This window comes from Salmo salar, unplaced genomic scaffold (assembly GCF_965601325.2).
Source record: "Salmo salar unplaced genomic scaffold, fSalSal1 ptg000135l, whole genome shotgun sequence".
Taxonomy (NCBI): Eukaryota; Metazoa; Chordata; class Actinopteri; order Salmoniformes; family Salmonidae; genus Salmo; species Salmo salar.
In genome coordinates, this window is record NW_027675320.1 from 415312 (window position 1) to 436123 (window position 20812).

General features: G+C 42.6%; 28 non-coding genes across 28 annotated transcripts; 15 read left to right on the forward strand and 13 right to left on the reverse strand.

The window, feature by feature from the left end:
• Positions 1-953: 953 nt before the first annotated feature.
• Positions 954-1025, forward strand: trnap-agg (transfer RNA proline (anticodon AGG)). The gene has a single exon. It is a non-coding gene; the product is annotated as a tRNA-Pro (tRNA).
• A 267-nt stretch (positions 1026-1292) lies between these two features.
• trnag-ucc (transfer RNA glycine (anticodon UCC)) lies at positions 1293-1364 on the reverse strand. Its single transcript has one exon. It is a non-coding gene; the product is annotated as a tRNA-Gly (tRNA).
• A 993-nt stretch (positions 1365-2357) lies between these two features.
• Positions 2358-2429, forward strand: trnap-agg (transfer RNA proline (anticodon AGG)). The gene has a single exon. It is a non-coding gene; the product is annotated as a tRNA-Pro (tRNA).
• Positions 2430-2696: 267 nt separating this feature from the next.
• trnag-ucc (transfer RNA glycine (anticodon UCC)) lies at positions 2697-2768 on the reverse strand. Its single transcript has one exon. It is a non-coding gene; the product is annotated as a tRNA-Gly (tRNA).
• Positions 2769-3761: 993 nt separating this feature from the next.
• trnap-agg (transfer RNA proline (anticodon AGG)) lies at positions 3762-3833 on the forward strand. The gene has a single exon. It is a non-coding gene; the product is annotated as a tRNA-Pro (tRNA).
• A 267-nt stretch (positions 3834-4100) lies between these two features.
• Positions 4101-4172, reverse strand: trnag-ucc (transfer RNA glycine (anticodon UCC)). The gene has a single exon. It is a non-coding gene; the product is annotated as a tRNA-Gly (tRNA).
• Positions 4173-5165: 993 nt separating this feature from the next.
• On the forward strand, positions 5166-5237 carry trnap-agg (transfer RNA proline (anticodon AGG)). Its single transcript has one exon. It is a non-coding gene; the product is annotated as a tRNA-Pro (tRNA).
• Positions 5238-5504: 267 nt separating this feature from the next.
• On the reverse strand, positions 5505-5576 carry trnag-ucc (transfer RNA glycine (anticodon UCC)). The gene has a single exon. It is a non-coding gene; the product is annotated as a tRNA-Gly (tRNA).
• Positions 5577-6569: 993 nt separating this feature from the next.
• Positions 6570-6641, forward strand: trnap-agg (transfer RNA proline (anticodon AGG)). The gene has a single exon. It is a non-coding gene; the product is annotated as a tRNA-Pro (tRNA).
• A 267-nt stretch (positions 6642-6908) lies between these two features.
• Positions 6909-6980, reverse strand: trnag-ucc (transfer RNA glycine (anticodon UCC)). Its single transcript has one exon. It is a non-coding gene; the product is annotated as a tRNA-Gly (tRNA).
• Positions 6981-7973: 993 nt separating this feature from the next.
• Positions 7974-8045, forward strand: trnap-agg (transfer RNA proline (anticodon AGG)). The gene has a single exon. It is a non-coding gene; the product is annotated as a tRNA-Pro (tRNA).
• Positions 8046-8312: 267 nt separating this feature from the next.
• Positions 8313-8384, reverse strand: trnag-ucc (transfer RNA glycine (anticodon UCC)). Its single transcript has one exon. It is a non-coding gene; the product is annotated as a tRNA-Gly (tRNA).
• A 991-nt stretch (positions 8385-9375) lies between these two features.
• Positions 9376-9447, forward strand: trnap-agg (transfer RNA proline (anticodon AGG)). The gene has a single exon. It is a non-coding gene; the product is annotated as a tRNA-Pro (tRNA).
• Positions 9448-9714: 267 nt separating this feature from the next.
• On the reverse strand, positions 9715-9786 carry trnag-ucc (transfer RNA glycine (anticodon UCC)). The gene has a single exon. It is a non-coding gene; the product is annotated as a tRNA-Gly (tRNA).
• A 993-nt stretch (positions 9787-10779) lies between these two features.
• On the forward strand, positions 10780-10851 carry trnap-agg (transfer RNA proline (anticodon AGG)). Its single transcript has one exon. It is a non-coding gene; the product is annotated as a tRNA-Pro (tRNA).
• Positions 10852-12183: 1332 nt separating this feature from the next.
• trnap-agg (transfer RNA proline (anticodon AGG)) lies at positions 12184-12255 on the forward strand. Its single transcript has one exon. It is a non-coding gene; the product is annotated as a tRNA-Pro (tRNA).
• Positions 12256-12522: 267 nt separating this feature from the next.
• Positions 12523-12594, reverse strand: trnag-ucc (transfer RNA glycine (anticodon UCC)). Its single transcript has one exon. It is a non-coding gene; the product is annotated as a tRNA-Gly (tRNA).
• A 993-nt stretch (positions 12595-13587) lies between these two features.
• trnap-agg (transfer RNA proline (anticodon AGG)) lies at positions 13588-13659 on the forward strand. Its single transcript has one exon. It is a non-coding gene; the product is annotated as a tRNA-Pro (tRNA).
• Positions 13660-13926: 267 nt separating this feature from the next.
• On the reverse strand, positions 13927-13998 carry trnag-ucc (transfer RNA glycine (anticodon UCC)). Its single transcript has one exon. It is a non-coding gene; the product is annotated as a tRNA-Gly (tRNA).
• Positions 13999-14991: 993 nt separating this feature from the next.
• Positions 14992-15063, forward strand: trnap-agg (transfer RNA proline (anticodon AGG)). The gene has a single exon. It is a non-coding gene; the product is annotated as a tRNA-Pro (tRNA).
• Positions 15064-15330: 267 nt separating this feature from the next.
• On the reverse strand, positions 15331-15402 carry trnag-ucc (transfer RNA glycine (anticodon UCC)). The gene has a single exon. It is a non-coding gene; the product is annotated as a tRNA-Gly (tRNA).
• Positions 15403-16393: 991 nt separating this feature from the next.
• On the forward strand, positions 16394-16465 carry trnap-agg (transfer RNA proline (anticodon AGG)). Its single transcript has one exon. It is a non-coding gene; the product is annotated as a tRNA-Pro (tRNA).
• Positions 16466-16732: 267 nt separating this feature from the next.
• trnag-ucc (transfer RNA glycine (anticodon UCC)) lies at positions 16733-16804 on the reverse strand. The gene has a single exon. It is a non-coding gene; the product is annotated as a tRNA-Gly (tRNA).
• A 991-nt stretch (positions 16805-17795) lies between these two features.
• Positions 17796-17867, forward strand: trnap-agg (transfer RNA proline (anticodon AGG)). The gene has a single exon. It is a non-coding gene; the product is annotated as a tRNA-Pro (tRNA).
• Positions 17868-18134: 267 nt separating this feature from the next.
• On the reverse strand, positions 18135-18206 carry trnag-ucc (transfer RNA glycine (anticodon UCC)). Its single transcript has one exon. It is a non-coding gene; the product is annotated as a tRNA-Gly (tRNA).
• A 993-nt stretch (positions 18207-19199) lies between these two features.
• Positions 19200-19271, forward strand: trnap-agg (transfer RNA proline (anticodon AGG)). Its single transcript has one exon. It is a non-coding gene; the product is annotated as a tRNA-Pro (tRNA).
• Positions 19272-19538: 267 nt separating this feature from the next.
• trnag-ucc (transfer RNA glycine (anticodon UCC)) lies at positions 19539-19610 on the reverse strand. The gene has a single exon. It is a non-coding gene; the product is annotated as a tRNA-Gly (tRNA).
• Positions 19611-20603: 993 nt separating this feature from the next.
• trnap-agg (transfer RNA proline (anticodon AGG)) lies at positions 20604-20675 on the forward strand. Its single transcript has one exon. It is a non-coding gene; the product is annotated as a tRNA-Pro (tRNA).
• The last annotated feature ends 137 nt before the right edge of the window (positions 20676-20812 follow it).

A 20812-nucleotide genomic window follows, 5' to 3' on the forward strand; every position in this document is an offset into this window, starting at 1 on the left:
TCCTGACCGTCATTTTTGTGGAAAGTGAAAATTATTTGACCAAACGGATCGTTGGTGTTAGTGTACGATTATGGCTTAGGTTGCGAGAGGTCCCTGGTTAAAAAATCTATCATTTTAATCAGTACCTGTTACCTTCAGATTAGTCCCGTGACACTTGTGGGGAACGTAGGGCAAAACTGAGAACATTGTGACAAGTGGGGTCACATTAGTTTGTTGCCCAAAGATTTTGGATTCTACAAACAGAAGTTGGCACATAAAGGGTTCCGACTTCAGACGGGTCCCCTGACACTTGTGGGGGACGTAGAGACAAAGTGGGAACACCACCGTGTTCGTGAGGGTCTCCCCTTTCCAGGGAGTGGTCATACGAATTTGTAGGTCAAACGGTTCAGAAGCTGCAGATGTTTTTGTGAGAAGACCGATTATAGGTATGTCTCATGGTTTGACTAACACCGCTCTAGATCCACCACCTTTCATTGCAGATGTGGAGGTGTAACAGAAACAGTTATGGAGGCTTGAGACAGATACGACACATCTCAATCTCTCTAGTTGAAAACTGATCGATTTGAATGGGTATTTTTTACATTCGTTTACTTTGATTCACGTACTGATGCATCAGTCAACTCAAAATAAATGAGCTCCATTCTTTTTGAAGTTTTATTTTTTCAGTTTCTCTTTTAAAATATTAATTGATCTCATTTTGCTCAATATTCATTTGTCAACACTCATCATCAGTTTGCTGTCGCGGCTTAAGAAGACAGAATGTGAAAAACACAGCAGATGAAATACAAAAGATTTGAACTGAAGCCTGGTCAACAGTTTGGAAGACTGCTATGCTCACAAGTATAGCACAAACACTCACATGAGGTTCAATCTTTCCAAGCACCATGGACAAGAACAATGGATATCCTCATTGTCATTGCCGCAGAAAGCAAAACTATTTTGTTATTGTGTAAGGCTCGTTGGTCTAGGGGTATGATTCTCGCTTAGGGTGCGAGAGGTCCCGGGTTCAAATCCCGGATGAGCCCTTTTGCAGATCTTTTAACAAGCTCAGACAGGCAGATCTCAGGCCACTGGTCGCAAACAGCCACCTCTTGGGCGCAGGACGAGGTGGCTGAATGGTTTAGGCGATGGACAGCTAATCTATTGTGATATTCACTAGTTGGCTCAATGTCGCACTTCATTTAGAAAACCTGCAAAAAGTAAGAGCAAATCGTACTTCCACGAAGATTGATTCCAATGTAATAGACTTGAAATTACACCCAGCCCCTAAAACTAGTGAATATGTCATGCTCTGCATTGGCCGGGAATCAAACCCGGGTCAACTGCTTGGAAGGCAGCTATGCTCACCACTATACCACCAATGCTATGTGAAGCTCACTAGCAACATGGAGACATCGATTCATATCCTGACCGTCATTTTTGTGGAAAGTGAAAATTATTTGACCAAACGGATCGTTGGTGTTAGTGTACGATTATGGCTTAGGTTGCGAGAGGTCCCTGGTTAAAAAATCTATCATTTTAATCAGTACCTGTTACCTTCAGATTAGTCCCGTGACACTTGTGGGGAACGTAGGGCAAAACTGAGAACATTGTGACAAGTGGGGTCACATTAGTTTGTTGCCCAAAGATTTTGGATTCTACAAACAGAAGTTGGCACATAAAGGGTTCCGACTTCAGACGGGTCCCCTGACACTTGTGGGGGACGTAGAGACAAAGTGGGAACACCACCGTGTTCGTGAGGGTCTCCCCTTTCCAGGGAGTGGTCATACGAAGTTGTAGATCAAACGGTTCAGAAGCTACAGATGTTTTTGTGAGAAGACCGATTATAGGTATGTCTCATGGTTTGACTAACACCACTCTAGATCCACCACCTTTCATTGCAGATGTGGAGGTGTAACAGAAACAGTTATGGAGGCTTGAGACAGATACGACACATCTCAATCTCTCTAGTTGAAAACTGATCGATTTGAATGGGTATTTTTTACATTCGTTTACTTTGATTCACGTACTGATGCATCAGTCAACTCAAAATAAATGAGCTCCATTCTTTTTGAAGTTTTATTTTTTCAGTTTCTCTTTTAAAATATTAATTGATCTCATTTTGCTCAATATTCATTTGTCAACACTCATCATCAGTTTGCTGTCGCGGCTTAAGAAGACAGAATGTGAAAAACACAGCAGATGAAATACAAAAGATTTGAACTGAAGCCTGGTCAACAGTTTGGAAGACTGCTATGCTCACAAGTATAGCACAAACACTTACATGAGGTTCAATCTTTCCAAGCACCATGGACAAGAACAATGGATATCCTCATTGTCATTGCCGCAGAAAGCAAAACTATTTTGTTTTTGTGTAAGGCTCGTTGGTCTAGGGGTATGATTCTCGCTTAGGGTGCGAGAGGTCCCGGGTTCAAATCCCGGATGAGCCCTTTTGCAGATCTTTTAACAAGCTCAGACAGGCAGATCTCAGGCCACTGGTCGCAAACAGCCACCTCTTGGGCGCAGGACGAGGTGGCTGAATGGTTTAGGCGATGGACAGCTAATCTATTGTGATATTCACTAGTTGGCTCAATGTCGCACTTCATTTAGAAAACCTGCAAAAAGTAAGAGCAAATCGTACTTCCACGAAGATTGATTCCAATGTAATAGACTTGAAATTACACCCAGCCCCTAAAACTAGTGAATATGTCATGCTCTGCATTGGCCGGGAATCAAACCCGGGTCAACTGCTTGGAAGGCAGCTATGCTCACCACTATACCACCAATGCTATGTGAAGCTCACTAGCAACATGGAGACATCGATTCATATCCTGACCGTCATTTTTGTGGAAAGTGAAAATTATTTGACCAAACGGATCGTTGGTGTTAGTGTACGATTATGGCTTAGGTTGCGAGAGGTCCCTGGTTAAAAAATCTATCATTTTAATCAGTACCTGTTACCTTCAGATTAGTCCCGTGACACTTGTGGGGAACGTAGGGCAAAACTGAGAACATTGTGACAAGTGGGGTCACATTAGTTTGTTGCCCAAAGATTTTGGATTCTACAAACAGAAGTTGGCACATAAAGGGTTCCGACTTCAGACGGGTCCCCTGACACTTGTGGGGGACGTAGAGACAAAGTGGGAACACCACCGTGTTCGTGAGGGTCTCCCCTTTCCAGGGAGTGGTCATACGAAGTTGTAGGTCAAACGGTTCAGAAGCTACAGATGTTTTTGTGAGAAGACCGATTATAGGTATGTCTCATGGTTTGACTAACACCACTCTAGATCCACCACCTTTCATTGCAGATGTGGAGGTGTAACAGAAACAGTTATGGAGGCTTGAGACAGATACGACACATCTCAATCTCTCTAGTTGAAAACTGATCGATTTGAATGGGTATTTTTTACATTCGTTTACTTTGATTCACGTACTGATGCATCAGTCAACTCAAAATAAATGAGCTCCATTCTTTTTGAAGTTTTATTTTTTCAGTTTCTCTTTTAAAATATTAATTGATCTCATTTTGCTCAATATTCATTTGTCAACACTCATCATCAGTTTGCTGTCGCGGCTTAAGAAGACAGAATGTGAAAAACACAGCAGATGAAATACAAAAGATTTGAACTGAAGCCTGGTCAACAGTTTGGAAGACTGCTATGCTCACAAGTATAGCACAAACACTTACATGAGGTTCAATCTTTCCAAGCACCATGGACAAGAACAATGGATATCCTCATTGTCATTGCCGCAGAAAGCAAAACTATTTTGTTTTTGTGTAAGGCTCGTTGGTCTAGGGGTATGATTCTCGCTTAGGGTGCGAGAGGTCCCGGGTTCAAATCCCGGATGAGCCCTTTTGCAGATCTTTTAACAAGCTCAGACAGGCAGATCTCAGGCCACTGGTCGCAAACAGCCACCTCTTGGGCGCAGGACGAGGTGGCTGAATGGTTTAGGCGATGGACAGCTAATCTATTGTGATATTCACTAGTTGGCTCAATGTCGCACTTCATTTAGAAAACCTGCAAAAAGTAAGAGCAAATCGTACTTCCACGAAGATTGATTCCAATGTAATAGACTTGAAATTACACCCAGCCCCTAAAACTAGTGAATATGTCATGCTCTGCATTGGCCGGGAATCAAACCCGGGTCAACTGCTTGGAAGGCAGCTATGCTCACCACTATACCACCAATGCTATGTGAAGCTCACTAGCAACATGGAGACATCGATTCATATCCTGACCGTCATTTTTGTGGAAAGTGAAAATTATTTGACCAAACGGATCGTTGGTGTTAGTGTACGATTATGGCTTAGGTTGCGAGAGGTCCCTGGTTAAAAAATCTATCATTTTAATCAGTACCTGTTACCTTCAGATTAGTCCCGTGACACTTGTGGGGAACGTAGGGCAAAACTGAGAACATTGTGACAAGTGGGGTCACATTAGTTTGTTGCCCAAAGATTTTGGATTCTACAAACAGAAGTTGGCACATAAAGGGTTCCGACTTCAGACGGGTCCCCTGACACTTGTGGGGGACGTAGAGACAAAGTGGGAACACCACCGTGTTCGTGAGGGTCTCCCCTTTCCAGGGAGTGGTCATACGAATTTGTAGGTCAAACGGTTCAGAAGCTGCAGATGTTTTTGTGAGAAGACCGATTATAGGTATGTCTCATGGTTTGACTAACACCGCTCTAGCTCCACCACCTTTCATTGCAGATGTGGAGGTGTAACATAAACAGTTATGGAGGCTTGAGACAGATACGACACATCTCAATCTCTCTAGTTGAAAACTGATCGATTTGAATGGGTATTTTTTACATTCGTTTACTTTGATTCACGTACTGATGCATCAGTCAACTCAAAATAAATGAGCTCCATTCTTTTTGAAGTTTTATTTTTTCAGTTTCTCTTTTAAAATATTAATTGATCTCATTTTGCTCAATATTCATTTGTCAACACTCATCATCAGTTTGCTGTCGCGGCTTAAGAAGACAGAATGTGAAAAACACAGCAGATGAAATACAAAAGATTTGAACTGAAGCCTGGTCAACAGTTTGGAAGACTGCTATGCTCACAAGTATAGCACAAACACTTACATGAGGTTCAATCTTTCCAAGCACCATGGACAAGAACAATGGATATCCTCATTGTCATTGCCGCAGAAAGCAAAACTATTTTGTTATTGTGTAAGGCTCGTTGGTCTAGGGGTATGATTCTCGCTTAGGGTGCGAGAGGTCCCGGGTTCAAATCCCGGATGAGCCCTTTTGCAGATCTTTTAACAAGCTCAGACAGGCAGATCTCAGGCCACTGGTCGCAAACAGCCACCTCTTGGGCGCAGGACGAGGTGGCTGAATGGTTTAGGCGATGGACAGCTAATCTATTGTGATATTCACTAGTTGGCTCAATGTCGCACTTCATTTAGAAAACCTGCAAAAAGTAAGAGCAAATCGTACTTCCACGAAGATTGAATCCAATGTAATAGACTTGAAATTACACCCAGCCCCTAAAACTAGTGAATATGTCATGCTCTGCATTGGCCGGGAATCAAACCCGGGTCAACTGCTTGGAAGGCAGCTATGCTCACCACTATACCACCAATGCTATGTGAAGCTCACTAGCAACATGGAGACATCGATTCATATCCTGACCGTCATTTTTGTGGAAAGTGAAAATTATTTGACCAAACGGATCATTGGTGTTAGTGTACGATTATGGCTTAGGTTGCGAGAGGTCCCTGGTTAAAAAATCTATCATTTTAATCAGTACCTGTTACCTTCAGATTAGTCCCGTGACACTTGTGGGGAACGTAGGGCAAAACTGAGAACATTGTGACAAGTGGGGTCACATTAGTTTGTTGCCCAAAGATTTTGGATTCTACAAACAGAAGTTGGCACATAAAGGGTTCCGACTTCAGACGGGTCCCCTGACACTTGTGGGGGACGTAGAGACAAAGTGGGAACACCACCGTGTTCGTGAGGGTCTCCCCTTTCCAGGGAGTGGTCATACGAATTTGTAGGTCAAACGGTTCAGAAGCTGCAGATGTTTTTGTGAGAAGACCGATTATAGGTATGTCTCATGGTTTGACTAACACCGCTCTAGCTCCACCACCTTTCATTGCAGATGTGGAGGTGTAACATAAACAGTTATGGAGGCTTGAGACAGATACGACACATCTCAATCTCTCTAGTTGAAAACTGATCGATTTGAATGGGTATTTTTTACATTCGTTTACTTTGATTCACGTACTGATGCATCAGTCAACTCAAAATAAATGAGCTCCATTCTTTTTGAAGTTTTATTTTTTCAGTTTCTCTTTTAAAATATTAATTGATCTCATTTTGCTCAATATTCATTTGTCAACACTCATCATCAGTTTGCTGTCGCGGCTTAAGAAGACAGAATGTGAAAAACACAGCAGATGAAATACAAAAGATTTGAACTGAAGCCTGGTCAACAGTTTGGAAGACTGCTATGCTCACAAGTATAGCACAAACACTTACATGAGGTTCAATCTTTCCAAGCACCATGGACAAGAACAATGGATATCCTCATTGTCATTGCCGCAGAAAGCAAAACTATTTTGTTATTGTGTAAGGCTCGTTGGTCTAGGGGTATGATTCTCGCTTAGGGTGCGAGAGGTCCCGGGTTCAAATCCCGGATGAGCCCTTTTGCAGATCTTTTAACAAGCTCAGACAGGCAGATCTCAGGCCACTGGTCGCAAACAGCCACCTCTTGGGCGCAGGACGAGGTGGCTGAATGGTTTAGGCGATGGACAGCTAATCTATTGTGATATTCACTAGTTGGCTCAATGTCGCACTTCATTTAGAAAACCTGCAAAAAGTAAGAGCAAATCGTACTTCCACGAAGATTGATTCCAATGTAATAGACTTGAAATTACACCCAGCCCCTAAAACTAGTGAATATGTCATGCTCTGCATTGGCCGGGAATCAAACCCGGGTCAACTGCTTGGAAGGCAGCTATGCTCACCACTATACCACCAATGCTATGTGAAGCTCACTAGCAACATGGAGACATCGATTCATTTCCTGACCGTCATTTTTGTGGAAAGTGAAAATTATTTGACCAAACGGATCGTTGGTGTTAGTGTACGATTATGGCTTAGGTTGCGAGAGGTCCCTGGTTAAAAAATCTATCATTTTAATCAGTACCTGTTACCTTCAGATTAGTCCCGTGACACTTGTGGGGAACGTAGGGCAAAACTGAGAACATTGTGACAAGTGGGGTCACATTAGTTTGTTGCCCAAAGATTTTGGATTCTACAAACAGAAGTTGGCACATAAAGGGTTCCGACTTCAGACGGGTCCCCTGACACTTGTGGGGGACGTAGAGATAAATTGAGAACACCACCGTGTTCGTGAGGGTCTCCCCTTTCCAGGGAGTGGTCATACGAATTTGTAGGTCAAACGGTTCAGAAGCTACAGATGTTTTTGTGAGAAGACCGATTATAGGTATGTCTCATGGTTTGACTAACACCGCTCTAGATCCACCACCTTTCATTGCAGATGTGGAGGTGTAACAGAAACAGTTATGGAGGCTTGAGACAGATACGACACATCTCAATCTCTCTAGTTGAAAACTGATCGATTTGAATGGGTATTTTTTACATTCGTTTACTTTGATTCACGTACTGATGCATCAGTCAACTCAAAATAAATGAGCTCCATTCTTTTTGAAGTTTTATTTTTTCAGTTTCTCTTTTAAAATATTAATTGATCTCATTTTGCTCAATATTCATTTGTCAACACTCATCATCAGTTTGCTGTCGCGGCTTAAGAAGACAGAATGTGAATAACACAGCAGATGAAATACAAAAGATTTGAACTGAAGCCTGGTCAACAGTTTGGAAGACTGCTATGCTCACAAGTATAGCACAAACACTCACATGAGGTTCAATCTTTCCAAGCACCATGGACAAGAACAATGGATATCCTCATTGTCATTGCCGCAGAAAGCAAAACTATTTTGTTATTGTGTAAGGCTCGTTGGTCTAGGGGTATGATTCTCGCTTAGGGTGCGAGAGGTCCCGGGTTCAAATCCCGGATGAGCCCTTTTGCAGATCTTTTAACAAGCTCAGACAGGCAGATCTCAGGCCACTGGTCGCAAACAGCCACCTCTTGGGCGCAGGACGAGGTGGCTGAATGGTTTAGGCGATGGACAGCTAATCTATTGTGATATTCACTAGTTGGCTCAATGTCGCACTTCATTTAGAAAACCTGCAAAAAGTAAGAGCAAATCGTACTTCCACGAAGATTGATTCCAATGTAATAGACTTGAAATTACACCCAGCCCCTAAAACTAGTGAATATGTCATGCTCTGCATTGGCCGGGAATCAAACCCGGGTCAACTGCTTGGAAGGCAGCTATGCTCACCACTATACCACCAATGCTATGTGAAGCTCACTAGCAACATGGAGACATCGATTCATATCCTGACCGTCATTTTTGTGGAAAGTGAAAATTATTTGACCAAACGGATCGTTGGTGTTAGTGTACGATTATGGCTTAGGTTGCGAGAGGTCCCTGGTTAAAAAATCTATCATTTTAATCAGTACCTGTTACCTTCAGATTAGTCCCGTGACACTTGTGGGGAACGTAGGGCAAAACTGAGAACATTGTGACAAGTGGGGTCACATTAGTTTGTTGCCCAAAGATTTTGGATTCTACAAACAGAAGTTGGCACATAAAGGGTTCCGATTTCAGACGGGTCCCCTGACACTTGTGGGGGACGTAGAGATAAATTGAGAACACCACCGTGTTCGTGAGGGTCTCCCCTTTCCAGGGAGTGGTCATACGAATTTGTAGGTCAAACGGTTCAGAAGCTACAGATGTTTTTGTGAGAAGACCGATTATAGGTATCTCATGGTTTGACTAACACCGCTCTAGATCCACCACCTTTCATTGCAGATGTGGAGGTGTAACAGAAACAGTTATGGAGGCTTGAGACAGATACGACACATCTCAATCTCTCTAGTTGAAAACTGATCGATTTGAATGGGTATTTTTTACATTCGTTTACTTTGATTCACGTACTGATGCATCAGTCAACTCAAAATAAATGAGCTCCATTCTTTTTGAAGTTTTATTTTTTCAGTTTCTCTTTTAAAATATTAATTGATCTCATTTTGCTCAATATTCATTTGTCAACACTCATCATCAGTTTGCTGTCGCGGCTTAAGAAGACAGAATGTGAATAACACAGCAGATGAAATACAAAAGATTTGAACTGAAGCCTGGTCAACAGTTTGGAAGACTGCTATGCTCACAAGTATAGCACAAACACTCACATGAGGTTCAATCTTTCCAAGCACCATGGACAAGAACAATGGATATCCTCATTGTCATTGCCGCAGAAAGCAAAACTATTTTGTTATTGTGTAAGGCTCGTTGGTCTAGGGGTATGATTCTCGCTTAGGGTGCGAGAGGTCCCGGGTTCAAATCCCGGATGAGCCCTTTTGCAGATCTTTTAACAAGCTCAGACAGGCAGATCTCAGGCCACTGGTCGCAAACAGCCACCTCTTGGGCGCAGGACGAGGTGGCTGAATGGTTTAGGCGATGGACAGCTAATCTATTGTGATATTCACTAGTTGGCTCAATGTCGCACTTCATTTAGAAAACCTGCAAAAAGTAAGAGCAAATCGTACTTCCACGAAGATTGATTCCAATGTAATAGACTTGAAATTACACCCAGCCCCTAAAACTAGTGAATATGTCATGCTCTGCATTGGCCGGGAATCAAACCCGGGTCAACTGCTTGGAAGGCAGCTATGCTCACCACTATACCACCAATGCTATGTGAAGCTCACTAGCAACATGGAGACATCGATTCATATCCTGACCGTCATTTTTGTGGAAAGTGAAAATTATTTGACCAAACGGATCGTTGGTGTTAGTGTACGATTATGGCTTAGGTTGCGAGAGGTCCCTGGTTAAAAAATCTATCATTTTAATCAGTACCTGTTACCTTCAGATTAGTCCCGTGACACTTGTGGGGAACGTAGGGCAAAACTGAGAACATTGTGACAAGTGGGGTCACATTAGTTTGTTGCCCAAAGATTTTGGATTCTACAAACAGAAGTTGGCACATAAAGGGTTCCGACTTCAGACGGGTCCCCTGACACTTGTGGGGGACGTAGAGATAAATTGAGAACACCACCGTGTTCGTGAGGGTCTCCCCTTTCCAGGGAGTGGTCATACGAATTTGTAGGTCAAACGGTTCAGAAGCTACAGATGTTTTTGTGAGAAGACCGATTATAGGTATGTCTCATGGTTTGACTAACACCGCTCTAGATCCACCACCTTTCATTGCAGATGTGGAGGTGTAACAGAAACAGTTATGGAGGCTTGAGACAGATACGACACATCTCAATCTCTCTAGTTGAAAACTGATCGATTTGAATGGGTATTTTTTACATTCGTTTACTTTGATTCACGTACTGATGCATCAGTCAACTCAAAATAAATGAGCTCCATTCTTTTTGAAGTTTTATTTTTTCAGTTTCTCTTTTAAAATATGAATTGATCTCATTTTGCTCAATATTCATTTGTCAACACTCATCATCAGTTTGCTGTCGCGGCTTAAGAAGACAGAATGTGAAAAACACAGCAGATGAAATACAAAAGATTTGAACTGAAGCCTGGTCAACAGTTTGGAAGACTGCTATGCTCACAAGTATAGCACAAACACTCACATGAGGTTCAATCTTTCCAAGCACCATGGACAAGAACAATGGATATCCTCATTGTCATTGCCGCAGAAAGCAAAACTATTTTGTTATTGTGTAAGGCTCGTTGGTCTAGGGGTATGATTCTCGCTTAGGGTGCGAGAGGTCCCGGGTTCAAATCCCGGATGAGCCCTTTTGCAGATCTTTTAACAAGCTCAGACAGGCAGATCTCAGGCCACTGGTCGCAAACAGCCACCTCTTGGGCGCAGGACGAGGTGGCTGAATGGTTTAGGCGATGGACAGCTAATCTATTGTGATATTCACTAGTTGGCTCAATGTCGCACTTCATTTAGAAAACCTGCAAAAAGTAAGAGCAAATCGTACTTCCACGAAGATTGATTCCAATGTAATAGACTTGAAATTACACCCAGCCCCTAAAACTAGTGAATATGTCATGCTCTGCATTGGCCGGGAATCAAAACCGGGTCAACTGCTTGGAAGGCAGCTATGCTCACCACTATACCACCAATGCTATGTGAAGCTCACTAGCAACATGGAGACATCGATTCATATCCTGACCGTCATTTTTGTGGAAAGTGAAAATTATTTGACCAAACGGATCATTGGTGTTAGTGTACGATTATGGCTTAGGTTGCGAGAGGTCCCTGGTTAAAAAATCTATCATTTTAATCAGTACCTGTTACCTTCAGATTAGTCCCGTGACACTTGTGGGGAACGTAGGGCAAAACTGAGAACATTGTGACAAGTGGGGTCACATTAGTTTGTTGCCCAAAGATTTTGGATTCTACAAACAGAAGTTGGCACATAAAGGGTTCCGACTTCAGACGGGTCCCCTGACACTTGTGGGGGACGTAGAGACAAAGTGGGAACACCACCGTGTTCGTGAGGGTCTCCCCTTTCCAGGGAGTGGTCATACGAATTTGTAGGTCAAACGGTTCAGAAGCTGCAGATGTTTTTGTGAGAAGACCGATTATAGGTATGTCTCATGGTTTGACTAACACCGCTCTAGCTCCACCACCTTTCATTGCAGATGTGGAGGTGTAACATAAACAGTTATGGAGGCTTGAGACAGATACGACACATCTCAATCTCTCTAGTTGAAAACTGATCGATTTGAATGGGTATTTTTTACATTCGTTTACTTTGATTCACGTACTGATGCATCAGTCAACTCAAAATAAATGAGCTCCATTCTTTTTGAAGTTTTATTTTTTCAGTTTCTCTTTTAAAATATGAATTGATCTCATTTTGCTCAATATTCATTTGTCAACACTCATCATCAGTTTGCTGTTGCGGCTTAAGAAGACAGAATGTGAAAAACACAGCAGATGAAATACAAAAGATTTGAACTGAAGCCTGGTCAACAGTTTGGAAGACTGCTATGCTCACAAGTATAGCACAAACACTCACATGAGGTTCAATCTTTCCAAGCACCATGGACAAGAACAATGGATATCCTCATTGTCATTGCCGCAGAAAGCAAAACTATTTTGTTATTGTGTAAGGCTCGTTGGTCTAGGGGTATGATTCTCGCTTAGGGTGCGAGAGGTCCCGGGTTCAAATCCCGGATGAGCCCTTTTGCAGATCTTTTAACAAGCTCAGACAGGCAGATCTCAGGCCACTGGTCGCAAACAGCCACCTCTTGGGCGCAGGACGAGGTGGCTGAATGGTTTAGGCGATGGACAGCTAATCTATTGTGATATTCACTAGTTGGCTCAATGTCGCACTTCATTTAGAAAACCTGCAAAAAGTAAGAGCAAATCGTACTTCCACGAAGATTGATTCCAATGTAATAGACTTGAAATTACACCCAGCCCCTAAAACTAGTGAATATGTCATGCTCTGCATTGGCCGGGAATCAAACCCGGGTCAACTGCTTGGAAGGCAGCTATGCTCACCACTATACCACCAATGCTATGTGAAGCTCACTAGCAACATGGAGACATCGATTCATATCCTGACCGTCATTTTTGTGGAAAGTGAAAATTATTTGACCAAACGGATCATTGGTGTTAGTGTACGATTATGGCTTAGGTTGCGAGAGGTCCCTGGTTAAAAAATCTATCATTTTAATCAGTACCTGTTACCTTCAGATTAGTCCCGTGACACTTGTGGGGAACGTAGGGCAAAACTGAGAACATTGTGACAAGTGGGGTCACATTAGTTTGTTGCCCAAAGATTTTGGATTCTACAAACAGAAGTTGGCACATAAAGGGTTCCGACTTCAGACGGGTCCCCTGACACTTGTGGGGGACGTAGAGACAAAGTGGGAACACCACCGTGTTCGTGAGGGTCTCCCCTTTCCAGGGAGTGGTCATACGAATTTGTAGGTCAAACGGTTCAGAAGCTGCAGATGTTTTTGTGAGAAGACCGATTATAGGTATGTCTCATGGTTTGACTAACACCGCTCTAGCTCCACCACCTTTCATTGCAGATGTGGAGGTGTAACATAAACAGTTATGGAGGCTTGAGACAGATACGACACATCTCAATCTCTCTAGTTGAAAACTGATCGATTTGAATGGGTATTTTTTACATTCGTTTACTTTGATTCACGTACTGATGCATCAGTCAACTCAAAATAAATGAGCTCCATTCTTTTTGAAGTTTTATTTTTTCAGTTTCTCTTTTAAAATATTAATTGATCTCATTTTGCTCAATATTCATTTGTCAACACTCATCATCAGTTTGCTGTCGCGGCTTAAGAAGACAGAATGTGAAAAACACAGCAGATGAAATACAAAAGATTTGAACTGAAGCCTGGTCAACAGTTTGGAAGACTGCTATGCTCACAAGTATAGCACAAACACTTACATGAGGTTCAATCTTTCCAAGCACCATGGACAAGAACAATGGATATCCTCATTGTCATTGCCGCAGAAAGCAAAACTATTTTGTTATTGTGTAAGGCTCGTTGGTCTAGGGGTATGATTCTCGCTTAGGGTGCGAGAGGTCCCGGGTTCAAATCCCGGATGAGCCCTTTTGCAGATCTTTTAACAAGCTCAGACAGGCAGATCTCAGGCCACTGGTCGCAAACAGCCACCTCTTGGGCGCAGGACGAGGTGGCTGAATGGTTTAGGCGATGGACAGCTAATCTATTGTGATATTCACTAGTTGGCTCAATGTCGCACTTCATTTAGAAAACCTGCAAAAAGTAAGAGCAAATCGTACTTCCACGAAGATTGATTCCAATGTAATAGACTTGAAATTACACCCAGCCCCTAAAACTAGTGAATATGTCATGCTCTGCATTGGCCGGGAATCAAACCCGGGTCAACTGCTTGGAAGGCAGCTATGCTCACCACTATACCACCAATGCTATGTGAAGCTCACTAGCAACATGGAGACATCGATTCATTTCCTGACCGTCATTTTTGTGGAAAGTGAAAATTATTTGACCAAACGGATCGTTGGTGTTAGTGTACGATTATGGCTTAGGTTGCGAGAGGTCCCTGGTTAAAAAATCTATCATTTTAATCAGTACCTGTTACCTTCAGATTAGTCCCGTGACACTTGTGGGGAACGTAGGGCAAAACTGAGAACATTGTGACAAGTGGGGTCACATTAGTTTGTTGCCCAAAGATTTTGGATTCTACAAACAGAAGTTGGCACATAAAGGGTTCCGACTTCAGACGGGTCCCCTGACACTTGTGGGGGACGTAGAGATAAATTGAGAACACCACCGTGTTCGTGAGGGTCTCCCCTTTCCAGGGAGTGGTCATACGAATTTGTAGGTCAAACGGTTCAGAAGCTACAGATGTTTTTGTGAGAAGACCGATTATAGGTATGTCTCATGGTTTGACTAACACCGCTCTAGATCCACCACCTTTCATTGCAGATGTGGAGGTGTAACAGAAACAGTTATGGAGGCTTGAGACAGATACGACACATCTCAATCTCTCTAGTTGAAAACTGATCGATTTGAATGGGTATTTTTTACATTCGTTTACTTTGATTCACGTACTGATGCATCAGTCAACTCAAAATAAATGAGCTCCATTCTTTTTGAAGTTTTATTTTTTCAGTTTCTCTTTTAAAATATTAATTGATCTCATTTTGCTCAATATTCATTTGTCAACACTCATCATCAGTTTGCTGTCGCGGCTTAAGAAGACAGAATGTGAATAACACAGCAGATGAAATACAAAAGATTTGAACTGAAGCCTGGTCAACAGTTTGGAAGACTGCTATGCTCACAAGTATAGCACAAACACTCACATGAGGTTCAATCTTTCCAAGCACCATGGACAAGAACAATGGATATCCTCATTGTCATTGCCGCAGAAAGCAAAACTATTTTGTTATTGTGTAAGGCTCGTTGGTCTAGGGGTATGATTCTCGCTTAGGGTGCGAGAGGTCCCGGGTTCAAATCCCGGATGAGCCCTTTTGCAGATCTTTTAACAAGCTCAGACAGGCAGATCTCAGGCCACTGGTCGCAAACAGCCACCTCTTGGGCGCAGGACGAGGTGGCTGAATGGTTTAGGCGATGGACAGCTAATCTATTGTGATATTCACTAGTTGGCTCAATGTCGCACTTCATTTAGAAAACCTGCAAAAAGTAAGAGCAAATCGTACTTCCACGAAGATTGATTCCAATGTAATAGACTTGAAATTACACCCAGCCCCTAAAACTAGTGAATATGTCATGCTCTGCATTGGCCGGGAATCAAACCCGGGTCAACTGCTTGGAAGGCAGCTATGCTCACCACTATACCACCAATGCTATGTGAAGCTCACTAGCAACATGGAGACATCGATTCATATCCTGACCGTCATTTTTGTGGAAAGTGAAAATTATTTGACCAAACGGATCGTTGGTGTTAGTGTACGATTATGGCTTAGGTTGCGAGAGGTCCCTGGTTAAAAAATCTATCATTTTAATCAGTACCTGTTACCTTCAGATTAGTCCCGTGACACTTGTGGGGAACGTAGGGCAAAACTGAGAACATTGTGACAAGTGGGGTCACATTAGTTTGTTGCCCAAAGATTTTGGATTCTACAAACAGAAGTTGGCACATAAAGGGTTCCGATTTCAGACGGGTCCCCTGACACTTGTGGGGGACGTAGAGATAAATTGAGAACACCACCGTGTTCGTGAGGGTCTCCCCTTTCCAGGGAGTGGTCATACGAATTTGTAGGTCAAACGGTTCAGAAGCTACAGATGTTTTTGTGAGAAGACCGATTATAGGTATCTCATGGTTTGACTAACACCGCTCTAGATCCACCACCTTTCATTGCAGATGTGGAGGTGTAACAGAAACAGTTATGGAGGCTTGAGACAGATACGACACATCTCAATCTCTCTAGTTGAAAACTGATCGATTTGAATGGGTATTTTTTACATTCGTTTACTTTGATTCACGTACTGATGCATCAGTCAACTCAAAATAAATGAGCTCCATTCTTTTTGAAGTTTTATTTTTTCAGTTTCTCTTTTAAAATATTAATTGATCTCATTTTGCTCAATATTCATTTGTCAACACTCATCATCAGTTTGCTGTCGCGGCTTAAGAAGACAGAATGTGAAAAACACAGCAGATGAAATACAAAAGATTTGAACTGAAGCCTGGTCAACAGTTTGGAAGACTGCTATGCTCACAAGTATAGCACAAACACTTACATGAGGTTCAATCTTTCCAAGCACCATGGACAAGAACAATGGATATCCTCATTGTCATTGCCGCAGAAAGCAAAACTATTTTGTTATTGTGTAAGGCTCGTTGGTCTAGGGGTATGATTCTCGCTTAGGGTGCGAGAGGTCCCGGGTTCAAATCCCGGATGAGCCCTTTTGCAGATCTTTTAACAAGCTCAGACAGGCAGATCTCAGGCCACTGGTCGCAAACAGCCACCTCTTGGGCGCAGGACGAGGTGGCTGAATGGTTTAGGCGATGGACAGCTAATCTATTGTGATATTCACTAGTTGGCTCAATGTCGCACTTCATTTAGAAAACCTGCAAAAAGTAAGAGCAAATCGTACTTCCACGAAGATTGATTCCAATGTAATAGACTTGAAATTACACCCAGCCCCTAAAACTAGTGAATATGTCATGCTCTGCATTGGCCGGGAATCAAACCCGGGTCAACTGCTTGGAAGGCAGCTATGCTCACCACTATACCACCAATGCTATGTGAAGCTCACTAGCAACATGGAGACATCGATTCATATCCTGACCGTCATTTTTGTGGAAAGTGAAAATTATTTGACCAAACGGATCGTTGGTGTTAGTGTACGATTATGGCTTAGGTTGCGAGAGGTCCCTGGTTAAAAAATCTATCATTTTAATCAGTACCTGTTACCTTCAGATTAGTCCCGTGACACTTGTGGGGAACGTAGGGCAAAACTGAGAACATTGTGACAAGTGGGGTCACATTAGTTTGTTGCCCAAAGATTTTGGATTCTACAAACAGAAGTTGGCACATAAAGGGTTCCGATTTCAGACGGGTCCCCTGACACTTGTGGGGGACGTAGAGATAAATTGAGAACACCACCGTGTTCGTGAGGGTCTCCCCTTTCCAGGGAGTGGTCATACGAATTTGTAGGTCAAACGGTTCAGAAGCTACAGATGTTTTTGTGAGAAGACCGATTATAGGTATCTCATGGTTTGACTAACACCGCTCTAGATCCACCACCTTTCATTGCAGATGTGGAGGTGTAACAGAAACAGTTATGGAGGCTTGAGACAGATACGACACATCTCAATCTCTCTAGTTGAAAACTGATCGATTTGAATGGGTATTTTTTACATTCGTTTACTTTGATTCACGTACTGATGCATCAGTCAACTCAAAATAAATGAGCTCCATTCTTTTTGAAGTTTTATTTTTTCAGTTTCTCTTTTAAAATATTAATTGATCTCATTTTGCTCAATATTCATTTGTCAACACTCATCATCAGTTTGCTGTCGCGGCTTAAGAAGACAGAATGTGAATAACACAGCAGATGAAATACAAAAGATTTGAACTGAAGCCTGGTCAACAGTTTGGAAGACTGCTATGCTCACAAGTATAGCACAAACACTCACATGAGGTTCAATCTTTCCAAGCACCATGGACAAGAACAATGGATATCCTCATTGTCATTGCCGCAGAAAGCAAAACTATTTTGTTATTGTGTAAGGCTCGTTGGTCTAGGGGTATGATTCTCGCTTAGGGTGCGAGAGGTCCCGGGTTCAAATCCCGGATGAGCCCTTTTGCAGATCTTTTAACAAGCTCAGACAGGCAGATCTCAGGCCACTGGTCGCAAACAGCCACCTCTTGGGCGCAGGACGAGGTGGCTGAATGGTTTAGGCGATGGACAGCTAATCTATTGTGATATTCACTAGTTGGCTCAATGTCGCACTTCATTTAGAAAACCTGCAAAAAGTAAGAGCAAATCGTACTTCCACGAAGATTGATTCCAATGTAATAGACTTGAAATTACACCCAGCCCCTAAAACTAGTGAATATGTCATGCTCTGCATTGGCCGGGAATCAAACCCGGGTCAACTGCTTGGAAGGCAGCTATGCTCACCACTATACCACCAATGCTATGTGAAGCTCACTAGCAACATGGAGACATCGATTCATATCCTGACCGTCATTTTTGTGGAAAGTGAAAATTATTTGACCAAACGGATCGTTGGTGTTAGTGTACGATTATGGCTTAGGTTGCGAGAGGTCCCTGGTTAAAAAATCTATCATTTTAATCAGTACCTGTTACCTTCAGATTAGTCCCGTGACACTTGTGGGGAACGTAGGGCAAAACTGAGAACATTGTGACAAGTGGGGTCACATTAGTTTGTTGCCCAAAGATTTTGGATTCTACAAACAGAAGTTGGCACATAAAGGGTTCCGACTTCAGACGGGTCCCCTGACACTTGTGGGGGACGTAGAGATAAATTGAGAACACCACCGTGTTCGTGAGGGTCTCCCCTTTCCAGGGAGTGGTCATACGAATTTGTAGGTCAAACGGTTCAGAAGCTACAGATGTTTTTGTGAGAAGACCGATTATAGGTATGTCTCATGGTTTGACTAACACCGCTCTAGATCCACCACCTTTCATTGCAGATGTGGAGGTGTAACAGAAACAGTTATGGAGGCTTGAGACAGATACGACACATCTCAATCTCTCTAGTTGAAAACTGATCGATTTGAATGGGTATTTTTTACATTCGTTTACTTTGATTCACGTACTGATGCATCAGTCAACTCAAAATAAATGAGCTCCATTCTTTTTGAAGTTTTATTTTTTCAGTTTCTCTTTTAAAATATGAATTGATCTCATTTTGCTCAATATTCATTTGTCAACACTCATCATCAGTTTGCTGTCGCGGCTTAAGAAGACAGAATGTGAAAAACACAGCAGATGAAATACAAAAGATTTGAACTGAAGCCTGGTCAACAGTTTGGAAGACTGCTATGCTCACAAGTATAGCACAAACACTCACATGAGGTTCAATCTTTCCAAGCACCATGGACAAGAACAATGGATATCCTCATTGTCATTGCCGCAGAAAGCAAAACTATTTTGTTATTGTGTAAGGCTCGTTGGTCTAGGGGTATGATTCTCGCTTAGGGTGCGAGAGGTCCCGGGTTCAAATCCCGGATGAGCCCTTTTGCAGATCTTTTAACAAGCTCAGACAGGCAGATCTCAGGCCACTGGTCGCAAACAGCCACCTCTTGGGCGCAGGACGAGGTGGCTGAATGGTTTAGGCGATGGACAGCTAATCTATTGTGATATTCACTAGTTGGCTCAATGTCGCACTTCATTTAGAAAACCTGCAAAAAGTAAGAGCAAATCGTACTTCCACGAAGATTGATTCCAATGTAATAGACTTGAAATTACACCCAGCCCCTAAAACTAGTGAATATGTCATGCTCTGCATTGGCCGGGAATCAAACCCGGGTCAACTGCTTGGAAGGCAGCTATGCTCACCACTATACCACCAATGCTATGTGAAGCTCACTAGCAACATGGAGACATCGATTCATATCCTGACCGTCATTTTTGTGGAAAGTGAAAATTATTTGACCAAACGGATCGTTGGTGTTAGTGTACGATTATGGCTTAGGTTGCGAGAGGTCCCTGGTTAAAAAATCTATCATTTTAATCAGTACCTGTTACCTTCAGATTAGTCCCGTGACACTTGTGGGGAACGTAGGGCAAAACTGAGAACATTGTGACAAGTGGGGTCACATTAGTTTGTTGCCCAAAGATTTTGGATTCTACAAACAGAAGTTGGCACATAAAGGGTTCCGACTTCAGACGGGTCCCCTGACACTTGTGGGGGACGTAGAGATAAATTGAGAACACCACCGTGTTCGTGAGGGTCTCCCCTTTCCAGGGAGTGGTCATACGAATTTGTAGGTCAAACGGTTCAGAAGCTACAGATGTTTTTGTGAGAAGACCGATTATAGGTATGTCTCATGGTTTGACTAACACCGCTCTAGATCCACCACCTTTCATTGCAGATGTGGAGGTGTAACAGAAACAGTTATGGAGGCTTGAGACAGATACGACACATCTCAATCTCTCTAGTTGAAAACTGATCGATTTGAATGGGTATTTTTTACATTCGTTTACTTTGATTCACGTACTGATGCATCAGTCAACTCAAAATAAATGAGCTCCATTCTTTTTGAAGTTTTATTTTTTCAGTTTCTCTTTTAAAATATGAATTGATCTCATTTTGCTCAATATTCATTTGTCAACACTCATCATCAGTTTGCTGTCGCGGCTTAAGAAGACAGAATGTGAAAAACACAGCAGATGAAATACAAAAGATTTGAACTGAAGCCTGGTCAACAGTTTGGAAGACTGCTATGCTCACAAGTATAGCACAAACACTCACATGAGGTTCAATCTTTCCAAGCACCATGGACAAGAACAATGGATATCCTCATTGTCATTGCCGCAGAAAGCAAAACTATTTTGTTATTGTGTAAGGCTCGTTGGTCTAGGGGTATGATTCTCGCTTAGGGTGCGAGAGGTCCCGGGTTCAAATCCCGGATGAGCCCTTTTGCAGATCTTTTAACAAGCTCAGACAGGCAGATCTCAGGCCACTGGTCGCAAACAGCCACCTCTTGGGCGCAGGACGAGGTGGCTGAATGGTTTAGGCGATGGACAGCTAATCTATTGTGATATTCACTAGTTG